The 7,117-nt window shown below is 40.3% G+C and overlaps 1 pseudogene; it reads left to right on the top strand.

Annotated features, from left to right (window-relative positions):
* Positions 1-1,050: 1,050 nt before the first annotated feature.
* On the top strand, positions 1,051-6,549 carry LOC147829890 (KRAB domain-containing protein 4 pseudogene; annotated as a pseudogene).
* The last annotated feature ends 568 nt before the right edge of the window (positions 6,550-7,117 follow it).

Here is a 7,117-nt window from a genome sequence, read left to right as displayed (position 1 = left end):
AATATAATACTATATATTGCTCTTTTTTTTTTTTTTTTGGTACCGGGGATGGAACTTGGGTCCTTGTGCTCGTGAGACAGGCAGCGGAATCACTGTGCTAAATCCCCGGCCCCTATATTTCTAATTTTTAACCCTACTGGCAAAGTTTATGATTCATAGAGTCCTCATAAGCTAGGCATGGTGGTGCACAGAATCAACTCATAAAAATCAATAGTGTTTCTGTACACCAATGAAGAATTATCTTGGAAATTAGAAAAGCAATATTATTCACAGTAGCACCAAGAAAATTAAATACTTCAGAATTAACCTAATCAAGGAAGTGAAAGACCTCTATAATCAAAACTACAATACTCTGAAAAAGGAGATTGAAGAGGATATGAGAAAATGGAAAGATATCCCCTATTCCTTCATAGACACAACCAATATAGTTAAAATGGCCATACTTCCAAAACCAATATATAGTTTAATGCAATCTTAATCAAAATACTGACAGTATTCTTCACAGAACTAGAGAAAATAATTTTAAATTCATATGGAACCAGAATAGCAACAGGAATCCTGGGCAACAAGAGCAAACCAGGAGGCACCACAATCCCAGACTTCCAGTTATTACAAAGCTATAATGATAACAACAGCATAGTACTGGCACAAAACCAGACATGTGGATCTTTAGAACAGCAAAGAGAATGCAGAAACAATTCCAATCACATAGAGCTATCTGATTTTTGGCAAAGGAGCCAAAAACATGTCCTGGAGAAAAGATAGCCGCTTTAACAAATGGTGCTGGGAAAATTCGCTATCCACATGCAGAATCTAGACCCATATATCTCACCATTGACTAAGCTAAAAATCAAGATGGCTCAAATATCTGTTAAAACAGAAACATTTAATCTGCTGGAAGACAAAAGAGGTAAAACTCTTGAAGACTGAGGCATAGGCAAGGACTTTCTGAACAGAATCCCCAGTTGCATATAAACATCAAGAATCAACAAACGGATCTGCAGCTGATCTTTGGGGCCTTGACACAGAAGTAAGGGGAGGGTGGGCTTAATGGGGAGGGCTGGCCAGGCCAAGAAATTGTGTGTCGGTGCTCCTGTCGGGTGAAGAGACATGGGCCATGGGGGTAGTCTGGTGCAGAAGTGCTGTGATTAGATTCATTGCAGACTGAAAAGAAGCAACAGAGAGGTTGGCAGCTGTCCCAAATTATGGAAGGTGCATACCTGAGACCACTGCTCACCTACTTCAGACTCCAGCTCATCTACACCCTAGCTTCATCTGTTAGTTCGAGAAGCCCCAGCCTGTGGTCACAGGAGACCTCCATCCAGCAGAGCAGGAAGGCCATGTCCCAGGAATCTCTGAGTTTCAGGGATGTGTTTGTGGACTTCACCCTGGAGGAGTGGCACCAGCTGGACTCTGCTCTGAAGAACCTCTACAGGGATGTCATGCTTGAGAACTATAGCCACCTGGTGTCCGTGAGGTATCTAGTTGTCCAACCAGATGTGATCTTCAGCTTAGGACAAAGAGAAGAGGCTGGGAGGCAGACAGAGGAACCCAGACAAGGAGCTGTCCAGGTGAGCACACACCAGATGTATCCATTTTTGCCTCATGTATTTTGAAATGCTGTTATCAGAAGTCTGGCAAGTTGATGGGTAGATAGATAACTATAAGCAAAGCCAAGACAACCCCCTGTGACAAGATGCATTCAGAGACAAGGAAATACTGAAGGATGAAAGGGGCCACGAATACAGAACATGCAGAAAAATCATGTATCTGAGCACAGACTTTGTTTATACAAGACAAGGACTCCCTAAATATTATTCAGGGAGAAGGTGCTTGACATAATTTAAACTTTCTTAGTTAAAACAAAAGCTACATAAGAAAGATAATGGGTGTAAGTCATATTGGAAATTATGCCTCCATTCTAATCCTGATAAAGCTAAACCTGCAGAGAAATTCTTTGAAACCAATCAAGAAGGAAAAACTCTCCACCGTAAGAAATCCTTTAATAAAAGGTAGAGGATTCAAGCTGCAGAGAAACTCTATGAATGTGGAAAAATATTTATCCAGAAAGCATGCCTTGTTGTGCATCAAAGAACTCACACTGGACAGAAGACTAATGAAAGCTGTGAATTTGCACAAGCCTTCAGCCAAAAGTCAACCCTCGAACACACAGAATTGAAAAGCCCTAAGAATGCAGTGAATGTGGGAAAACCTTTATCCAGAAGGCACCACTCATTAAACAATAGAAGAGTCATACAGGGGAGAAACTTTATAAAAGTACTGAATGTGGAAAATCTTTCAAAATCAACTCGCACAGGAGAGAAGTCCTGTGAATGCAGAGACTGTGGCAAGGTCCTCAGGGGAAAGACATTTCCAGTTAAACATCAAACAAGTCATTTAGCAGATAAAATGTAAAACCCTTGAATAAACCTTTAAGTGAGATATTGTCCATTAGTTATATATTGCCATAGTGTGCATCCAAGAATTCATTCAAAATAATTTTGTATCGCCACCTGCCTCGCAAGTGGAAGGTCCTGAGTTCGATCCCCAGTACCAAAACAAACAAAAATAATTTTGTAAACCATGAATCAACCTCCAAAAAATTGCTCAGGCTTCATTAGGTTTAGGAAAACTTAATGTTATAATATTCAAGATATGGAAAAAGCATGATAAATTCTTTTTTTTTGGTACCGGGGATCAAACTCAGGACCTTGTGCTTGCAAGGCAGGCGGCAGAACCACTGAGCTAAATCCCCGGCCCAGCATGATAAATTCTTTTAAAAAAGGAATCAACAAATGGTATCATATCAAATTAAAAAGCTTCTATACTGCAAAAGAAAAAACCAACATAGTAAAGATACAACCTACAGGATGGGAAAAAAATTGCTAGCTACTCTTCAGACAGAGGACTAATATCAAGAACACATAAAGAACTAAAAAATATTAGACTCCCCCAAATAAGAGGCCCAATAAAAAATGGACAACTGAAATGAAAAGATACTTCTCAGAAGAAGTACAAATGGCTAATGAATACATGAGAAAAGTTCAATATCTGGTTATCAGAGAAATGCAAATTAAAACAGAAATTCCATCTTATTTCAGAAAGAATGGGTATCATCAAGAAATCAAATAATAACAAATGCAAGCAATGCTGCAGGGAAATAGGAGCCCTTCTACATTCTTGGTGGGAATGTAAACTAGTATAACCGTTATGGAAATTAGTATGGAGATTCCTCAGACAACTAAAACAAGAAATTCCATTCACCTCAGCTATAGTATTCCCTTTCTAGATATCTTCCAGAAAGACTTAAAGATATATTACGATGGGCTGGGGATTTAGCTCAGTGGTTTCGCCACCTGCTGCACAAGTGCAAGGACCCGAGTTCGATCCCCGGTACCAAAAAAAAAAAAGATATGTTATGATGACACATGGATACCCATGTTTATATCAGCACAATTGGCTGGTATAAATGGCCCATATGTCCATCAACAGATGAATGGATAAAGAAAACACGGTATTTATACACAACGGAGTACTACTCTGCCATAAAGAAGAATAAACTTAAGTCATTAGTAGGAAAATGGATGCACCCTGAGACCATAATACTAAGTGAAATAAATCAGACACATGAGCTTAAATATCACATTGTTTTTCTTATATGAGAAACCTAAAATATAAATAAAGAACAAAATAAAAGATAATAGGGTAAAGAAAGATCTTTTGCAAAAGGGATCAAGAGATGGAGGAGAAAAAAAAGAGATGGGGGAGGGAGGAAATCAAGGGGGAATGACAAGGAGTTAAGACGTGTCATGTGTGTGCACTAGCTCCCCACGAGGAATGTAATCATTATCTACTGCAAACATGCACTAATAAAAATTAAAGACTGAAAAATGGTGACTAGAAATAAAAAATAAGTAAATAGAAATTATAGTAGAACCATTATGGAAAACAGTATGGTGGCGCCTCCAAAATCTGAAGTAGAACTACTATATGATCTAGCAATCCCACTTACTGGGTGCATCCAAAAGACATGAAACCAGTAGGTGGAAGAGACATCCACAGTCCCCTGTTTACTGTGGCACTATTTAAAACAGAAAGTGGGACCACATTAAAGGTCCATCAACTGATGAGTGGATGAGAAAAATGTGGTATATATAGGCATGGAATTCTATTGAGCCATAAAAGGAATGAAATTCAGTCATTTGTGACAACATGGGAACAGGAGATCACTATGTTAAATGGGAAAGTGTGACACAGACAAGCACTGGATGATTTCACTCATAACATGAAATCTGGAAGGTTGATCTTATAAAATTGAGAGTAGAGTGGTGGTTACTGGGGCTATCACTGGTGGGGGAGGGGAGGGGAAGGCAGGTTATACATACGCACTTTTTTTTTTTTTTTTGGTACTGGGGATCGAACTCGGGTCCTTGCGCTTGCACAGCAACCTACATACGCACTTTTAATGAAGTCTCACCCCCTTCAATGCCACTGTACAAGGGGCTGTTTCCAACAGAACCTTTGTGGGACAAACCATACCAAACCTCAGCACCAGGGTGCTTTTAGCTGTGAACTTTTAATAGACCTCTTTTATCATGTTGAAAAAGTTCTCTTCTCAGTAGGAATTTCCTTCCATTCTTATTTTTGTGTATCATTAAAAGGTGTTGGGTTTTGTCTATTTAGAACATCATATGAATTTTGTGCTTTATTTTATGTATGCAATACATTATATTACTTTGGGTGTTAATATATTATACAGATTTTACATTTCTGGGATAAATCCCAATTGACTCACGTAAATAAAAGCTCTCTGATCCTGAAAAATAATTTTGGGGGGTAGTACTGGGAATTGGTCCCAGGCCCTTCATGCTGAGCTAGATCTCCAGTTGTATTTAAAATTTTATTTATTTTTTGTTAACATTTTGAAACAAGGTCTTGCTAAATTGCCAGGGTAGGACCCAAACTTGGAATTCTCCTGCCTCAGCTTCCATACCCAGCTCTCAAAACGTTTTTAAGAGTGCTAAAACAGAGGGACAAAGGATGTAGCTTAATGGTAGAGCACTGGCCTAGCATCCATAGGCTCTGGGCTCAAACCCCAGCACCACACACACACTATAATATAGACGTCCTATGACCAAAAATTTGAGTATTTTCCATATATGAATCTTTTGAGAACATCTGTATGAGAAATGAATGACGGTTATCAACCCTATTTATGGACTGATAGCCTGACTCCATAGTCTGGGCTGTGCCCTACTCCATGCCATTCTGCCTGTGGTAGCATGGACTTTTGGGCTTGTTGCAACAATTTTAAGCTTCAGAGTAGCTCAGCCCCTCTTCTCCCTTGAGCAGAATCCTTGGGCTCCAAGTGTTTCCACACTGGCAACTTTGTGGCCCTGGGAAGATGTGTGCTTGAGGTCTGCTTTGCCCTTTGGACCTCAGGGTGATGCTGGATGCTGAAGGGCAGATGTGCAGGTGGAACTACAGCTTCCCTCTGCAGTGCCTGTAGAGGGTGATGGCCTCCCAGGAGCTGACAGTCCTTTGCACAGTGCCCATACATTCTGTGGAACCTTCATGCGGGTCCAGGTTCCTGGGCCTTGGGGTTTCCCACACTACTTCCACTACTACTCCTACTCAAATCTCTGGCCAACTATAAAAGTCTGGAATACAAAAAGTGAATTTGCGGATGAATTGAGTTTTCAAAAAGAATCTGTTTTTATTTATGTATTGGGCTTTATTTGGAATGTTTATTGTAGGAGATGGGAAAGAGACTATCCAATAAAAGGAGGGGGAGCTTGTAATAGGGAGAATACTCCAACCGCAAGACCTGAGAACATCTCAAAACGTCAGGCAGGAAATGCCAGATTCCATTTTTAGAAGAATGCTTTCCATCAAGACTTTTTTAATGAGTAGATTTCTTAGATGTAAATGGTTATTCATGCAAATCCATTCAGGAATACATATATCGAGTAAAATGATATTTGAGATTCTTTGGGATACAGAACTTAGCGAAAAAAAAATGTTTAAAAGAACATGTCTTTAACAAATATTCACTGAGAACTAGTCTGAGTAGAGCCCTGTTTGTTCTTGGTCCAGGAGCTGGATGGAGCAGGGAAGCAGGTAGGAGTCTGTTCTTGGGGAATTTATATTGGTGCACAGCACATTTATAATTTGTGGGCAGGTTGTTGTAATTAACATGGCAATGCAGTGTCACATCACTATTTCAGTAAACACTCGAGGGCCTGCTGTGTATCTGTCTAGCCCTCTACTGGACTCCATGTTGTGGAAAAATAAACAGTTCTACCCTGCACTTTTTCAATTTGGTTGAAAAATGTCAACTAGTTATGCTCATGAAAGTGGGATGCATAGTGTACACATCTTCCCTGAGCAGCACAAGACCAGGGAGATCCTGGGGCCCCGGATGTGACAGCACTGTGTGAATAGGGCTCCAGAGTCATGGGACCAGGGCAGACCCTATAGGCACTGAGATGGTGGCAAACCGTGGCCACTGCTATGAAGAATCAAATATGAATTGAAAGTCCAAAAATGATCATGATGTGATAAAAAATAAATAAATACAAGTAAGACAAGCCAGAGTGTGGTTGGCTCCTGCCTTTGGTGGTGACATAGTGATTTTTCTTGTTTCTTATTACCTGTGGGCACTGTTCAATACACTTTTCCAATTTTACAGCAAAAGACTATAAAACAGTTCATTTAAAATGAAATCAGCAGGGCCGGGGATGTAGCTCAACAGCGTAGTGTCTACTGGCAAGTGCGAGGCCCTGAGTTCAATTCCTGGTACCAAAAACAAACAAACAAACAAATAAATAAAATAAAATACCCTAAGCTTTTCCTCCTTGCAGAGAAGGCAATAATTGACAAGAAGTCATCTTAGTAGCTGCTCTTGGGTTATCCAGGTAGGTGGTCACAGAACCAGGCACTGTTTGGCTCAGTTTTGTCATATACCCATGTTGTGAACACTCAGGAAATAGTCATTCTAACACCTATCCCTCTGTAGGCCCCTCTGCGTTTGGAGACTAGCTGTGGCTCCTTTTGTTCTGTGGGCCTGGATCCCCAGGGAGGCCAGCCTTTCCTTCCTTGGCTTCCTTTGTCCTCA

The sequence above is a fragment of the Heterocephalus glaber genome, unplaced genomic scaffold, assembly GCF_053883595.1.
Source record: "Heterocephalus glaber isolate CG9 unplaced genomic scaffold, H.glaber_assembly_v1.0 deba00000347, whole genome shotgun sequence".
In the NCBI taxonomy this organism is placed as follows: Eukaryota; Metazoa; Chordata; class Mammalia; order Rodentia; family Bathyergidae; genus Heterocephalus; species Heterocephalus glaber.
This window is presented reverse-complemented; position numbering and strand designations above follow the sequence as displayed.